Here is an 18,093-nt window from a genome sequence, read left to right as displayed (position 1 = left end):
TTGGACTGCAATGACCATTAGTGCTGGTAAGCTCCATACTGACTCTGCGCCATGTGGTCATTTATGAACGATCAGATGTTTATACATTCAATGGATATTACGGGGTCTTCATCATCCTCAGTATGCAGAAGACCTGGCTTCTGACACTGGAATATGGATTTATTTTAGAACTGAAAAGTGCCTCCAGTGGCCTGGAGGCTGTTAGCTGTGTTTAGGACCACACTGTATGAAGATATTTTGATCTCCAGCCGGACGCCCCAGAATAGGGTCCTCTGTCTGTATGAAAGGGGCATGCAGTGGGTGTTGCTGTGGGCATTCCACTACAACCCCCATAGCTTTTTGATGCTTCCCCAGGTTTACAAGGATCTGTAAATCTGGGGTAGCACCAAAAATTAACAACATGCAAAAGCAGGCGTTAGATTGCTGTAACTTGAGGACATTCGCAGCACACATAGAAAGCGCAAAACACCATAGATGAACAATCATTAAATAATGGTGATTTGCTAATTCTATTTGCAGAATGCAGCACACATAGAAGTAGCACATTGCCATAATTGATTGTTTATGTGGAGGAAGGGACCCCTTCCTGCACATAAACAATCATCCCTGCAACACAGGCACCCTTGCAATATGGAACAAGGGTGTCTGTGCTGGTGCTAGGCAGCTATCTTTAGCTCCAGACCTAGGGAAAACACAGGGGTATGTTGTATTCTCATGAATACAGTGCATCACTGCATTTTGGAAATGACACAATGCGGCCTTGCAAAACCTGCCGTCGCGCTATGCTACACCATTCCCTTGTACATAATCCCCCTTGGAATTCATAATGTTGTTTTACTTGTCTTTATTTTTAAATCTGTATTGAGGTTGCATCAAGTGTATGTTCTGCATTCAGAGTTTGAATCTATTTATTAGTCGGGTTTTGTGACTGTGTAAATGCATTGCCTCCCCAGACATTTATTTCTCCCTGCTGAAGTCCTTGTTGGGCTAGGGTCCTTGTCAGTTTCTGCTGTTGCCATGTGGAAGACTAACTACATGTTCCCTTCTGCTGTAGTGCAGTGGCTGTCTGACCTTCCTACAGCTGAGTGCATGGTGCATTCAGGTTACCTTGACCTTGATTTTGAAAATGGGGATTCTGTGGGGACTGAACCAGATTGTAAGGGGCATCGGTCAGTCATGTAACCCATTCAGTGGAAAATAACGTGCTCTGAAGTCCGGCTGCTGACATCGTCTCTGACTTCTGCAGTTAAAACAGGGTTGAAACCCTCTGTGGCTGTGCGGTAGAGCCCTCTTCAAGGATAGTGCCATTTGTACGCTAGCCCTTTGAATATTAATTGAATATTAGTCAGGGGTGAGGTAAACTATAGTAACTGTTCCCTCATCCTATTCCCCCCTGCTGTAATTCAAGGAGTTCTGTGATGGGGATCTGGGCCATTGTACCCAAGACTCCTAGTATAGTTGCAGTGTGTTTTGATGTGGGAACTGTCCCTGCCTGTAGGAATGACCTTATCGACCCCATGTCCAACAGGAAATGATACTGTGCGTTTTGTTCCAGAGGCACTACCATATATTGGAACCAATATTTTAATTGACTTTTGGTGTTTTACTTTAACCTAGCTTGAATGTACGACATCATGTTTACCTGCATGTGCATGTTTCCTTGAAAATGTCTTCTGTGTAACCTTGTAGTTTTAGAGTTGGAGAGCTTTCACAGAGTAGAACAGCCTTGTCAGGAACAGAACCTGTGAGATGTGCATTTGAAAGCATGAGAGAGAGAGAGAGGTGTGGAATGTACTACGTGGTCTCGGAGTGCAGTGTTATAAGCAGTGGTGCACAGATGTGCATTGTGTTGTAAATTCTGAAGTATTATGAATTTTTACTATTGACTTTGACATGTCCTCATGACATTTTGAATTCTGACTGTCTAGCTTGGCTTTTGCGCACATAGGCAGGCCCCCAGAAACAACCTGAAAGAAAATGCAATGGTTAGTTTAAAATGTGTATTCCGCAGAAAAACAGCAGATATTTAAAAAATGATTGAAACAATTAGTGATGCCTTAATAGACACAATAAGTGAAAAACAAGCAAAACACTCAATACTAGACGTGCAAATGCAACAATTTACCAGCACGACAAAATCAAGAATAAGTAGAATGGAGAAAGAGAAAAAAACTCACAGAGAAAAAGTTATGACTTCTCAAAAAATAACTTAGCCCGCTCCTTAGGGCATGCTACTCAATGACAAGTGGAGGCTTTACGCAGTACACGGGACTAAGTGAGCCTGATAGTCTGTCAATATTGGCTCAGAGAAAACATTTAACAACAATTTATGCAGAAATTAGGACAACCAAAGGCCCTCTTGGCAAAGCACAGGCTACATCTAATCTCCAAGGTTCAAATGTTCCCTAATGTCTGAATACCACCCTATATCACACTCAGGGGTCATGCGCACCACCTGTATAACACCAAGCGGTCCAAGTGCATAACACCTCTCACTTCTTACAGATACCAACATTGTCAAGAAACCATCAGCACTAAGAAATACCCTTTTAAATTAAAAAATAAGATCCAGGTGCTGGCCCTATATCACACCCAGGGCCTGTGCGTACCGTCTATATCATACCAAGAGGTCCAAGTGGTGAGGCCTTGCCCCTGTATCATACCCCAGGGGACAAGCATACTGACTGTGTTATGCCCATCGACCCAGGCGACAAACAACCTCCACCTTTCCTAATATGTTGACTTTCAAAAAAAGGTGACTTCTGTTGGATCGCCTCTGAGACATGAATTGGGCAATATATCAGATTTCTGTCAGTGGCAGGGTACTCAGGTAGCATTTCTGCACTTCTTCCTAGTTTGCTTTAAGTCAAATGCTGGGAACTAAGGATCAGATGTAGTCTCTTACCCAAATGACGAAGGCTTCAGGAAGGACCTCCGCCCACAGAGTCTGCAGAGTTTTCAGTTACTTGTGCCATCTGCTTAGCTACCTTGCTGCGCTGATGAATCTGTGTTCAAAGCTGGGTTATTAATAGTGGTAGGTAGGCACCTCCAACTGGCAATAAGGCCACCAACTGACTCTAGGGTCCAGTATGGGTCTCAATAAACTATTCCCATGCTCAACCTTTGGTAGCTTGGCTGGGAGCAAGCAGGCTTCACGTAGGAGACTGGTATGTGAAGCATTTAAAAACACCAATTCAGTAAATAAGTAAGACACAACAGACAATAAAAATCCCACACCAATAAATAGGACATATTTCTATCTACGCCAAAACAACAAACATCCAATGTAAGAAACCTGAGATATGCATTTTTAACCCTTTCTGTGTTTATGCGCATCAGGATGGCTCCTGCCAATCCGACAACATGACAATGGAAATCCCTCCGGTGGGGGCACCAGAGGGATTTCCTCTGGAGCTGGGGAACAACTTCTGTGGAAAAGCTTCCCCAGTTCCATAAGCTGTTCCCTTGGTTTCCCTAAAAAGACGATCAGTGCGCACGTCGCGCTGACATAAAACAAATTGAAATGTGCCAAAAGGATCATTTCAGATTTACTTTCTACGTGCTTAGAGGGCTATCTCAGCCCAGAGCATGTAGAAAGACAGGAGAGGTATCATTGGAAAGGGAAGAACCACCCAGGGATCCACCCACTGAACACCAGGGAGGAAGAGTGGCCCATTAAGCAAGGGCCTTTGATTCTCCCCAAAAATAATTTGGGGAAAATCAGTCTTTCTACCCGGATGTATGACGTTACAACGCAGGCTATTACAACGCCTGCCTTTACAACGTGGTTTTTACATCGCATACCATTACAACGCATAGCGCTTTTGGGTGCTGGATAGTGAATAGTTTAATTTACTATTCCAACTCCAGTCCCCGTTGTAATGACCGCGTTGTAATGGTAGTGCGTTGTAAAAGTTTCGTTGTAAGTGATGTTTACCTTTATACCCCAATAGGATGGCAGACAGCCCACTAGATGCCAGGAATTCTTTTTTATAACGCAAGCCCATGTCCCCACCCTGGCAATATTCCACAGTCTTTCTGCCCTGTCTGGGAGGCAGATGGGGCAATAGCCCCTGATCTGCCCTCTAAGGAGGGGATGGGGCAGAAAGCCCACTAGATCCCAGGTATTATTTTTCTTATTTTATTTAGTGGGGGGGCTGCCCTAGATGGGCATTCCGATGCTCCCATCACACCCCCAAAAATCCACAATATTTCTACCCCCTGGGAGGCAGATGGGCCAATAGTCCCTGATCTGTGCACTGGGGGGCAGAAAGCCCACTAGGCACCAGGGATTTTGTTGTTTTCTTTGTACATAGGGATGGGGACTTCTAAGAAAGGGCATGCTAATGCCCCCTCTGCCAAAAAAGGCTTTCTGCCCCTCCAGAAGGCAGGTCAGAGCAATAGCCCCTAATCTGCCCCCACTGCTGGGGGCATAAAGCCTGCTAGGCACCAGGGATATGTTTATAGGCATTCCAGGAAGATGCCCCAGCAGCAAGGTTTTCTCACATTTTTTAGGCACACTTTAAGCCTGTTTCAGTCATGCTTTTATTCTCATCTGCACCCAAGCGGGGACAGAAAACCACTAGAAATCAAGGAGAGTTTGTGTTTGTGTAAATTGGAGTTAGCTGACAGTCTGCGTGTACTGAGCTTAGGCTGGCATTTTGCTGGTGGCGTTTGTGGACCTGCACTTGGCTAATGGTGTGGGAGGACTCGTGCTTGATGACGGTCTGTGTAGATTGTCGCTTGGCTGGCGGTGTAGGTGGACTTGTATGGGTTTGGGTACCCACAATTTCGGAGATGTGAAAATATCTACTGCTTCTAAATTTTATGGGGCATATTATCAAGGGGGTTTATCTCCGCTTTTTTGGCTTTAAAAGCCAAGAAAGCGGAGATAAAATTATCTCCCTATTACCTAGCTGTCGCTAACACCAGTTAGCGACAGCTAGTAGGAGATAGCGACCATCTTGGGCCCCACTTTGCATGTCAGTGATATTTATCACTAATGATATGCAAAGTGGGCGTGCCACGATGTTAGCGACTGGAAACAGTCGCTAACATCGCTATCTCCTATTACCAACTTTTGGAGATATTCGCGCTAAGCGCGATAAATCTCCCAAAAGTTAACACCTGCCCTGAGCAGTTCTTAGCCATGTTATCCAATGGGAGGTGGATAACATGGCTAAGAGCATTAGCTCGGTAATGCATGAATATCGCTGACTTTTCAGCGATATTCATGCATTGCGGCTGTTTTTTATCGCATTTGCGATAAACCTTGGTAATACCAAGGTTTATCTGCGATAAAAATCACCGCAGCTTAGCGGTAAAATTTTATCTCTAACCAAGCAATAGCGATAATTATCGCTATTGCTTGGTAATATGCCCCTATATTTTTTTCCCATTTCAGAAATACAAAGCTGTCCTTGATACCTATTTTCCACTCTTTATATTTTACCAAATGAATTGCTATATACCTGGTACACAATGAAAAACCATTGCAAGACGCAGCTCCTGTCCAAAGAGGTGCAAGGCAACACCACAAAGCATGACCACAATCTCCAAAATGTAACATAATTCTGTCCCAGGAAGTAATATTGTTACAGACTTCATGATGGTTGAATTCTCAGAAGAGCATAAAGAGCTAACTAAATCAACTCTTAGTGTGACTCATTTCCATACCTCTCCACCCCCTAACATCTGCAGATTTCTTCCTTAAGCCTCCTATCTGGGATGGGCCAGAGGTAATGGGGGTAGGCAGACCTAACATTTCCTGTGTGTCCTGTTTCTCCTTTGAAGCCTCATGCTTTACGACCCCTTCCCCCTGCTCTGGCTTTCCTTTGTATCACAGCCCTCTCCTGCAGATAGCCTCTCCACTGGACAGCCACTTATCACTGCATCAAAGCAGCTTTTCTAATCCTGTTGACTCTGACCAATCAGGGAAGACTGGAAGAGGGCTGAATTTTAGCTTGCAGACAAGAAAGACTTGTAACTTATTTTCTGTACAATTTAGGATGAATTCAATGATGGCTTTTCATTGGATTTATTAATACCATTCTCCTAAGTCTTGAAAGATATAATATTATATTCCTAGCAATATGTAAGATTTCCGAAACTATTGTAATATTATCCTATGTGGCCAGGCGTCTACAATGGGGAAAATTAAATGTGGAATTTCTTCATCACCAGGACCTAAAAACATGTTTTATACGGGCACTGTTTATAGGCATATGACCCCCACCCCGAGGACACCTAGTGGAGACATTTGGGGTCCAGAGTATGCACAAATGGTGTAGATCCTTACTCCACAGTGCTCATAATAACAAAGTTGATTTTGGGAGGCACTTTATTACCATGGGAAAAGTGAAATGCGCCATTTTTTTCTATCCCCAAGACATATAAAACATATTTTATAAGGAGCCTGCTTATAAATACATGACAACCGATACCGGGGACACCTAAAGGAGATCCTGGGGGGTATCTAATATGTAATAAATAATGTAGATTATCACGTTTTATGTACCCCTGCTACCAAAGTTTACTTTTTAGTTAATTTAATTTTAAAAACAGTGCTGCAATGCAGGGTTGTTTTTAAAAGAAGCTCAGGCACTCAGCAAGTGCACACATGCAAGTGCAGGAAGGGCTACTGGCCTCTAAACAACCAGACCCTAATATATACTAGGTACTTTTAGGTATTTTGTACCTCCCTGCCTTATACTCTACTTGGGACTTATAGGGTAGGCCATGCCAATTATAAGTGTAGCCTAATACATAGCGTGCCCTAATGACTGTGTGTGTTTTCCACTGTGTTTTCAACATAGCACTGGCCCTGGGCCTGATTAAATAGAGCGCAGGGACAGTCAGATGCAGCTACCACCAGTACCAATCAGCAAAAAATAGGGGTGCACAGGGCACACAGGATGACTATCTAACATAGCCCACCCCAAATGAAAGGTGATGGGTCACCAACATACACTCTGGTAGTGCTCATCAGCTAAGTGGAAAAACCTGAAAAGTCAATTTGCATGGGCAACCCCAGTTCGGTGTTCCTGTAGGCAAATGGACCACCTCAGTAGTTTGGGATTTTCCCACCTCATCTGCATGAACCATCTGAGTACTGTGGTCAGTTTGAATACAAAAGCGAGTACCAAACAAGTATGGTCCCAGCTTCTTTAGGGACCAAAGGACAGGAAAGTCCGCCTCTCAATGGCATTCCATCTTTGGTCTCTAAGGGGAAGTTGTCTGATAATGAAGGCAATTGGCCGATCGAGGCCCTCCTCTTTCCTGGCCAACACTGCCTCAATGTAATCCTAGCCAAACCTAGGGCCTAGAGGGACTGCTCACAAATGCAGGGTTTAAACCTTTTGCAGAATTCAAAAATGAGGAGGAGGCTCCTATGTCTATTGGCAGGTCTTTCTACTCTTTTAGATCAATGTAGAGAAGACTTGACCATTGGGTTTGGTTTTCCATATGCATAATATATGTGTAATTAGGAGTCCAATTAGTGGAAGTGATACATATAGAGGGGAGTGTCCCCGTGAAAAGAGTGTGTGCCGTAAGACCACACTAAAACACAACAACTCAATATTTAAACAATAAACAATGACATTTCAAATGGTAATAAAGTTTTATTACCAAAAAAGCAGAATACAAATTCAATAATAATACAAAATTCAATATTGAATTTTGTATTATTATTGAATTTGTATTCTGCTTTTTTGGTAATAAAACTTTATTACCATTTGAAATGTCATTGTTTATTGTTTAAATATTGAGTTGTTGTGTTTTAGTGTGGTCTTACGGCACACACTCTTTTCACGGGGACACTCCCCTCTATATGTATCATATTGCACCCAGGTCCCCGTGACTATATGGGTTAAACCCCTTTTTGTGTAACACAATTAGTGGAAGTGGCTGGAAGGTTTGTGAAAGCTGATTCAATTGTTGAGGTATGCTGAACCAGTGTTATATAGTGCCTTGTATTGCGCTTGTTTGTGTATGAGCAGCAAATGACCTTCAGGTGTGGCATCATGTGAGTGCAGTGTGTGAGGTTGAATGTGATTCTGGAACATGAATTCTGAATGATTTGCAGCCTTCTGGTAAGTTGTTTGTGTTTCAGTAGTCCAGCTTTCTTAGGGAAGGGCATGGAAGTTGTACAGGTGCTGACTGGAAGCTATTTAAAAATTCCTCATCATCTTCAGGGTATGGAAGCATGAGGCGGTGATATCGTTGGCTTGGGCGATCATCTTAATTTTTCTTTCAATGACAATCCAGAGGTTCTTGACACAGGTGATGGTGATGGCACTCTGGGGTCAATTCCGATCCGGTAAAAAGCACTCCGATTAGCTGTACGGAGCCTTTTTCCCGTACGATTCGTACACCTACAACGTCCCCGTGCGAACTAGCAAGTACGATCCTAAACCAAAGCGCCACTCCGTACGACTCATAGCAAACACCGTACAACTACAAACTACATACGGATTCACTCCGTCCGACGCAGTACGCCACGTCCGTACGTGGCGTACAGCCATTTCCGAACCAGGAAGTACGATCCGTGTTGACGACACTCCGTACGGCCCTTTTCCTATGAGAGCTGTAAACTCCCATAAATCCTGAGTCCGCCACGAACTGCACCCCGGTACGCGACATATACGACATGAACCCCATCGACCGTGTCATCTGAGCCCTGTACGCCTACGACCTCGTACATAGAAACCGACGACGGTGCAGACGGTGAGTACAACCCACTGCGACAACGGAAGTATACCTGTACGGTGCGCCACACACCAGCGCATATCACCATTCCAATAGGGATATGCGCCGCACACACATCATTAATCTCGGGGTACGGTGCGTCACACGGCATCGCATATCACCATTGCAATAGTGATACGCGCCGCACACACGTCATTAATCTCGGGGTACGGTGCGTCACACGCCAGCGCATATCACCATTGCAATAGTGATATGCGCCGCACACACGTCATTAATCTGGGTGTACGGTGCGTCACACGCCAGCGCATATCACCATTGCATTAGTGATACGCGCCGCACACACGTCATTAATCTCGGGGTACGGTGCCTCACACGCCAGCGCACATCACCATTGCAATAGTGATACACGCCGCACACACCTCAGAAAGCTCGGGATACGGTGCGTCACATCTGAGTGGTGGTTGGAAAGGACCCCCAGCAGTGCCCAACAGTAAAGGGGGTGGGTGCACAGGACCCCCAGCAGTGCCCAACAGTGCCCAACAGTAGAGGGGGTGGGTGCACAGGACCCCCAGCAGTGCCCAACAGTAGAGGGGGTGGGTGCACAGGACCCCCAGCAGTGCCCAACAGTGCCCAACAGTATAGGGGGTGGGTGCACAGGACCCCCAGCAGTGCCCTACAGTAGAGGGGGTGGGTGCACAGGACCCTCAGCAGTGCCCAACAGTAGAGGGGGTGGGTGCATAGGACCCCCAGCAGTGCCCAACAGTATAGGGGGTGGGTGCACAGGACCCCCAGCAGTACCCAACAGTGCCCAACAGTAGAGGGGGTGGGTGTACAGGACCCCCTGCAGTGCCTAACAGTGCCCAACAGTAGAGGGGGTGGGTGCACAGGACCCCCAGCAGTGCCCAACAGTAGAGGGGTGGGTGCACAGGACCCCCAGCAGTGCCCAACAGTGCCCAACAGTGCCCAACAGTAGAGGGGGTGCACAGGACCCCAGCAGTGCCCAACAGTGCCCAACAGTAGAGGGGGGTGGGTGCACAGGAACCCCAGCAGTGCCCAAAAGTAGAGAGGGTTGGTGCACAGGACCCCCAGCAGTGCCTAACAGTAGAGGGGGTGGGTGCACAGGACACCCAGCAGTGCCCAACAGTATAGGGGGTGGGTGCACAGGACCCCCAGCAGTGCCCAACAGTGCCAAACAGTAGAGGGAGTAGGTGCACAGGACCCCCAGAAGTGCCCAACAGTAGAGGGGGGGTGCACAGGACCCCCAGCAGTGCCCAACAGTGCCCAACAGTAGAGGGGGTGGGTGCACAGGACCCCAGCAGTGCCCAGCAGTGCCCAACAGTGCCCAACAGTAGAGGGAGTAGGTGCACAAGACCCCCAGCAGTGCCCAACAGTAGAGGGGGGGTGCACAGGACCCCAGCAGTGCCCAACAGTGCCCAACAGTAGAGGGGGGTGGGTGCACAGGACCCCCAGCAGTGCCCAAAAGTAGAGAGGGTGGGTGCACAGGATCCCCAGCAGTGCCTAACAGTAGAGGGAGTGGGTGCCCAACAGTAGAGGGGGTGGGTGCACAGGACCCCCAGCAGTGCCCAACAGTGCCAAAAGTAGAGGGTGTGGGTGCACAGGACCCCCAGCAGTGCCCAACAGTGCCCAACAGTAGAGGGGGTGGGTGCACAGGACCCCAGCAGTGCCCAGCAGTGCCCAACAGTAGAGGGGGTAGGTGCACAGGACCCCCAGCAGTGCCCACAGTGCCCAACAGTATAGGGGGCGGGTGCAAAGGAAACCCAGCAGTGCCCAACATTGAACAACAGTATAGGGGGTGGGTGCACAGGACCCCCAGCAGTGCCCAACAGTATAGGGGGTGGGTGCAGAGGACCCCCAGCAGTGCCCAACAGTGCCCAACAGTAGAGGGGGTGGGTGCACAGGACCCCCAGCAGTCCCCAAAAGTAGAGAGGGTGGGTGCACAGGACCCCCAGCAGTGCCCAACAGTAGAGGGGTGGGTGCACAGGACACCCAGTAGTGCCCAACAGTATAGGGGGTGGGTGCACAGGACCCCCAGCAGTGCCCAACAGTGCCCAACAGTAGAGGGGGTAGGTGCACAGGACCCCCAGCAGTGCCCAACAGTAGAGGGGGGTGCACAGGACCCCCAGCTGTGCCCAACAGTGCCCAACAGTAGAGGGGGTGGGTGCACAGGACACCCAGCAGTTCCCAACAGTAGAGGGGGTGGGTGCACAGGACCCCCAACAGTGCCCAACAGTGCCCAACAGTAGAGGGGGTGGGTGCACAGGACCCCCAGCAGTGCCCAACAGTGCCCAACAGTAGAGGGGTGGGTGCACAGGACCCCCAGCAGTGCCCAGCAGTGCCCAACAGTAGAGGGGGTAGGTGCAGAGGACCCCCAGCAGTTCCCACAGTGCCCAACAGTATAGGGGGTGGGTGCAGAGGACACCCAGCAGTGCCCAACATTGAACAACAGTATAGGGGGTGGGTGCACAGGACCCCCAGCAGTGCCCAACAGTATGGGGGGTGGGTGCAGAGGACCCCCAGCAGTGCCCAACAGTAGAGGGGGTGGGTGCACAGGACCCCCAGCAGTGCCCAACAGTATAGGGGTTTGGTGCACAGGACCCCCAGCAGTGCCCAACAGTAGAGGGGGTGGGTGCACAGGACCCCCAGCAGTGCCCAACAGTAGAGGGGGTGGGTGCACAGGACCCCCAGCAGTGCCCAACAGTGCCCAACAGTAGAGGGGGTGGGTGCACAGGACCCCCAGCAGTGCCCAACAGTATAGGGGGTGGGTGCACAGGACCCCCAGCAGTGCCCAACAGTGCCCAACAGTAGAGGGGGTGGGTGCACAGGACCCCCAGCAGTGTCCAACAGAAAAGGGGGTGGGTGCACAGGACCCCCAGCAGTGCCCAACAGTAGAGGGGGTGGGTGGCCAGGACCCCGAGCAGTGCCCAACAGTGCCCAACAGTAGAGGGGGTGGGTGCACAGGACCCCCAGCAGTGCCCAGCAGTGCCCAACAGTAGAGGGGGTGGGTGCACAGGACCCCCAGCAGTGCCCAACAGTATAGGGGGTGGCTGCACAGGACCCTCAGCAGTGCCCAACAGTAGAGGCGGTGGGTGCCCAGGACCCCCAACAGTGCCCAACAGTGCCCAACAGTAGAGAGGGTGGGTGCACAGGACCCCCAGCAGTGCCCAACAGTAGAGGGGGTGGGTGCACAGGACCCCCAGCAGTGCCCAACAGTGCCCAACAGTAGAGGGGGTGGGTGCACAGGACCCCCTGCAGTGCCCAACAGTGCCCAACAGTAGAGAGGGTGGATGCACTGGACCCCCAGCAGTGCCCAACAGTGCCCAACAGTAGAGGGGGTGGGTGCACAGGACCCCCAGCAGTACCCAGCGGTGCCCAACAGTAGAGGGGGTGGGTGCACAGGACCCCCATCAGTGCCGACCAGTGCCCAACAGTATAGGGGGTGGGTGCAGAGGGCACATTGCGGATGGCACGGGTTGCCATTGTGTGTGACATCACAAACACAGGCACTGTGGATAATTGCTGCCTCACTGTGTGCAGCAGAATGTGTCCAAATCATCCACTCAACCTTGTGGGCCAGTACAGTTTGATTTCCTGTGAACCATGTTGTGCCGGTGTGGGCCAGTGTATGTCCCACATGTTCTGTCAATTGTCCTGTGAGTCTGTTTGCATGGATGCATTGCCCCTTGTGGCAGTATGTCATGTCACTGTCGCATCGTTACCTCAGTGCCGGTGGACAACACTGCTTCACTAGCCTTCTCAGTAAGTTGATTTTAACTTTCCTTTCTCATGATGTCAGGTATGTTGCGCTGATTACATCACAATGTTGGCCTGGAGCTAATGTTCACACTTACGTGGCAACAGTCCGTTGAGGTAAATGTCTGAAATCTCTTCTGCCATGCAGCATATCCTGGTCACGGTAGCATTGTGCCTATGTACTCACAGTTGAGTTTGTTTACACATGCGTTTCCTGTCTAGCATAGTAAGGTACAGTTGCAACAGGCAATGAGTGACCCCTATGGGGCTTCATGTTGTTTAGGTTATTTCCTTTCTCATTTGAGGAGCTGCTTACGGCTCTTGCGGGTGATGTCAACTTTCCCTTCATGACCCTCACTTATTCACAGGGCTGAGTACGTATAGTTGGCTTTGTGTCATTTGCACTGCTATACGTCACAATTACTGAGATCGCGAGCATCAATCATACACTGTGACGTCATTCATGACTGCTTGGATCTGATTCCATTGTAGCAGCCTAGTGAGCGTCGTACATGCTCCATTTTGGTGACATCCCCTACCAACTCTCATGTGTCCCTGTTGAAGGATCTGATCTTGGCTCATTGCAAGATCTGTGATCACTAATAAGACACAGTGGCAGTGGTTACACTACACAGGTGTGAGTGGTACAGTGTAGGTGCCAAGATAATCTGACAATCTGTAACTGAAAGATCTCCCTCCCTGCAGTTCCCATCCTCACCTTCCCTCGCCTGATCGCCCTAATGTGTCTGTCATTAGTAGTCAGACCAAGGGGATATTGGGAGATGGAAACCTTCCAGCATCACTCTACTCTGATGGTCACAGGTTCGAACAGTCCCTGGCAGTTGTGTGGAGAGTGTATCACCAGCATTACAGGTAACATCATTGCATGAGTGTTATAGTCGTCTGAGCAATGCCAATGGCCATGTAAATTGGCTGATGCACCATGGCCTTGCGAGTGAGTTCATACTATTGTGTCGGAACTGTGTTTCACACTGTACATTGTGCCTCATTGCTGTCACCGCCAGTATCTTTCTAGACTGCATGCATTCAATATGTCATTCTTTACAGTGATTGATCATATGTGGTTATGTGTACACTGACAACAAGCATGCTGTTCTTAATGGCTAATGGACCATATTGTGCATGATGTACATGGTTGTGTATGTGTTCTGTTGATACACACAACCTGCAGGCTACTGCTGCTAACGCAGTGTGTTGTGTGCCCTGATTGGCATTATGGTGACTGATCCTGTGGCCGTGATGTTTATTCAATGTTCACACATTTGCTGGGACTGACCCATGGGTAACCAGCCACTCCAGGCTCACATACACATGTCAATTTTTGCCTAGAAAGAATCCTTGGGTTGTGTGGCTGTTTGGCATGTTCAATCGCCCCTTCTGCCCTCATGTGTTCACTCCTCCCGGCTGCAGCATCCACAGCCACAACGCTGCACCGCATGCCCCAATCAAGCCACACACACCTATGAGATACTCATCCATACATCCATCAATCCATCATTGTAGCATGCCGCATCTTGTCTGTGCCACTGTTGCACAACCGCCATGACAAAGGCCGGTCCGTCAGCACCAGCAACATGCACACTGCTAGACACTCAGCTCATTTGATGACACATGTGACCGCATCAGTAGGAAGTTGTTTAGCTAGCAAGTCCCTCCCTTTTTCAATAGTGGTGATCGATTGTCCTTGGCTCTCATAGGGGTACCAGCTGCACACACACATGTATTTCAACATAATTAACATGAGGGAACATAGTGGTTGATTATTTTATCACCATTTTATTATTAGTTAGTGAATCATTGTTTGTATTTACCTCTTTGTTCTTTACTCAGACGAAGACAGAGTGGCCGATGATGAGAAGTGGGTAAACTGGCAATTGTCTGTCAGGAACCCCCTCGGGTGTTGCTACCGTGAGGCACTCTCTCTTAGCTCTCTTCATTTTTAATTTAGTGAGTGGGATCAGACCTTGGTGTCAATGTAATGTAAACGTAAAACACGACATGACACTATGGATTAGTGTAAAGGGACACCTCTGAGGCCGTATTTTAGATTGGCCATGTAACTCTGACATTGGTTGTAAGGAATTTCTTGAGAGTTGGGTTCGGCCTTTTTGTTGTTGAACAGTGTCTGAATGGGGTGCGGCATTTGCCAATGGTAGCCACTTAGACTCCTTTGTATTTAATTATAGATGTGATGCAACAGACTCATGCCCCAGACAACCTCCACACAGTGAACAGCTGACAATCATCCACCTGGTAACACGCTACCACGAACACACACATGACTGGCTCTCAGGCTGTGTGTGCAACTCATACTGACAACTCGACGCAGACACACTTAACAGTGCGTGTACGTACAACCAGGTCATGCGCCTCGTACTGCACACACAATACTTCCAGCAGCACCACATTGTGGTGTATTACCTCGTTGACACAACACCACCACACATCACCTCAAATGCTGTAACGTGGTAGTACGCAACCTGAGAACACCACTCATGCCGGGAGATCACAGACGGATTTTCAAAAACCCACAGGGATCACACACCCAATCCAGGATTATGATTGGTCAGACTTAAAGGCCTACACCCTCTGAGTCACATCCAACACCATGGACACACTCTGCATTGTCAAACATCTGCACAGCCAGTTTCACACCAGCATCATGACCAGCATAATTGTAACTATCATCTACAGCTCTCCCACACTACACACAGATTTTGCCTAAGCCATCTACAATCAGTTGATTCGTTAGTTTGACGCCCTACCTACCCGTGACGGTCTCAATGCGCTGGGGGGTGCTGGTACTGATCTAAACACACTGGCCTTGAGAATTATTGTGAAGGGCAGCAGGTCCTGGTTCTGTAGTTGACTTGTAAGGAGGGTGTACCAAGTCTTGGAGTCGAGGTAGGAGATTGATCTGTCACTGTCCGTGTTATTCGGGATGTGAGGGACAGTGGCGAGAGCATGGTTGGTAGAGCAGAGGCTGCGGGTAGGTGTGTAGAAGGTGAGTCTGTGGTTGTGGTATGCTGGTCCAGCGTGGTGTAGAGATTTGTGTGCGTCGATGTGGATTTAGAAGCTTATTCAGTTTTTGACAGGGAATCAGTGCAGGCCTCTGGGGTGTTGTGTGATGTGGCCGGGTTGTGGTAAATGAGGATCAGACATGCCGATGTGTTACAGATATGTTGCAGCAGGCTCAGGAGTGTGGTTGTTGTAGCTGCGTAGATGGCGTTCACTTACTCAAGTCAGCTGTTGGAGAGGGGCAGGGTGACAGTATTTTGAATATTAGAGCTGATCCATTATAAGATCCTGCGGCCCATTCAGAGGGTGTTAGAGCTGAAAGCAGAGATGGCGTAGTCCTGCTTGGTCATGGGGAGTGAGTAGTCCAGGATGGCCCACAGGTAGTGTGCGTGTTTGGTGGCTTATGGTGCTGTTCCTAGCGATGTTGGCCACCAGGAGTCGTCACAGGCTGAGCTGGTTGGGCCGAGGATGTGTTCCTCAGAATTTTCAGGATTCTGCATCAACCTGCTGTCCTTACTCCATTTAGCTGCAGCCGTGATTCCTCTGTGGAGGAAGATGTTGCTAGTGTGTGGGTCCTTGGTGAGGGATATGATCAAATGGGTGTAATTGGCATAGTAGATGATATTGAGGCTCGGTTGTTGTGCCACATAGGTGAGTTATGCCATGTGGATAATTTAGCCGGCTGGGCTGTGGGATGATCCCTGTGTGACGCTGTGGATGGTGTCTGTGGTATTGGAACAGTACTTTGGGAGGCTGATGCCCAAGGTTGTGCCGGTGGGAAAGGATTTGGGCCAGCCAGGGCACTCGCTTTGCTTCCTAAGTCATGGATGTGTACTGTTAGGGTGCCGTGGGCGACCGTGTGGAAGTCTGCTGATAGGTCCTGATGGATGTGGGCGTCTGTTTCTCCTTTGTCCATGAGGATGCTGATGTTGTTTGTGTTGGCTATGAAGGCGGGGTCCATGCTCTGGTTGATGTAGGATCCAGACTGTGTTGGTTCTATGATGTTTTTGTCTTTGAGGTTGTGGGTCAGCTGTCTGTTAATTATATTCATCATGACTTGTTCTGGGAAGGGGAGCAAGGAGATGTGCAGGAATTTCGAGATGTATTAATGGTCCACCTTAGGTTTTTTCAGTAAGGCAGTGAACACACCGTTGTCAATACTCCCTGTGAAGGTTGTTGTCTTGAAGGAGAAGTAGGATATTTTAACGGAGAAGTGGTGAGATTGCTTATCTGGCTTGTTAGGAAAGGTGGATTTGCCATGGGCCAGATGGGGATCCAGAGTGAATGTTGTACTTGCTCATGATGGTGTCTTCAGTGCGGACGTTGTAGCAGCCAATAAGGTCAATTTTGTGGGTTTTTGTCGCAGGGGGGTGGTCTCAGTTGTGGATGTTGGGCTTGTGGAGTAGAATCTTTTGTGGATGTGGTTGATCTTACCGTGAGCGAAGTTGGCCAGTGAGTCACACAGGTCTTGTGATGGTGGAATGTTGTAGGCGCTATTTTTGGCTTTAGAGAGTTGATTGCCAATGTTGATGTGCTATTTGCTGGTGTGTGCGTTGGTGTCTAGCCGGTCCTTGATGGGTGTCCTGTTGTCGGTCATGAAGTTTTGGTGGTGTATGCGGGGGGCACTCGTGTACGTTCCAGCTTTTTGGTGATTGTTTGCAGTGCGTGCTCCTCTACAGCTTACAAGAGGTGGACTTGGAGGTCCGGGGATCTTTGGTGAACCATGTGGCAATGTGGTTGTTGTGTTAGGTGGCGGAGGACTTGATTGGGATGAAGGTGTCTGTCTAGTCGGTGATCCACTGTTTGAGGAAGATGGCAGCGGTATGGGGGTTGGTGGTGTTGGCTTGTGGGCCCAGGGTAAGGGTGGCTATCAGTTAGTCCTTGTTGAGCTTGCACCAGCAGCTGCGCGGCATAGACTGTGTGCAGGGGGATTGTGTTTGGTTTCCTGAAGGTGAAGTGTAGGCTTCTGTGGTCTCTCCAGTGTTGTGAGGTGTTGTTGTTGGAGTAGATGTGTGGAGTTTCTGCAAAGATGGGGTCCTGTGTGTGTCTAGCGTTGTGGGTGTGGGTTCATCAGGGCGGTGGAGTTTACGTCATAGTTGTAATTACGGTGACAGTAAATTTCCCCAAGGAGGATGTAATCCATGTAGGCGAGGGCATGCGTGCTGATGAGGTGAGCGATGGAGTTGGTGAATAGTGTTGGGACTCCAGGTGGTCTGTAGATGAGTGTTCCTCAGAGGGTGTTGTTTGTGTGGATCAGTAAATGCATGTTTTAGGCAATGTGGAGGGTGTCGTTGTTGTTGGTAGTGACTCTGGAATTATTAATGTGGATGATGGGAATTCCTCCTACCGTGGTGTTAGCGGGATTTGTCATTTCCTTCAGGTATGTCTATGGTGATGTCTGTTGGCAAGGTGGTGTTCAGCCTGGTTACCGTCCACAACACCAGCCAGCCGTACTACAGCAACTAGCTCTACACAGGAACAAGAAGGTGACTTACGGAGTGCTTGTGGAAATGCAGGGTGCATGCACACACCTCATCCTCAACATCCCCTGCTGCTGCCACATGACCATCCGCC

The sequence above is a fragment of the Lissotriton helveticus genome, chromosome 1_1 (genome assembly GCF_964261635.1).
Source record: "Lissotriton helveticus chromosome 1_1, aLisHel1.1, whole genome shotgun sequence".
In the NCBI taxonomy this organism is placed as follows: Eukaryota; Metazoa; Chordata; class Amphibia; order Caudata; family Salamandridae; genus Lissotriton; species Lissotriton helveticus.
Note: the sequence above shows the minus strand (reverse complement) of the source record.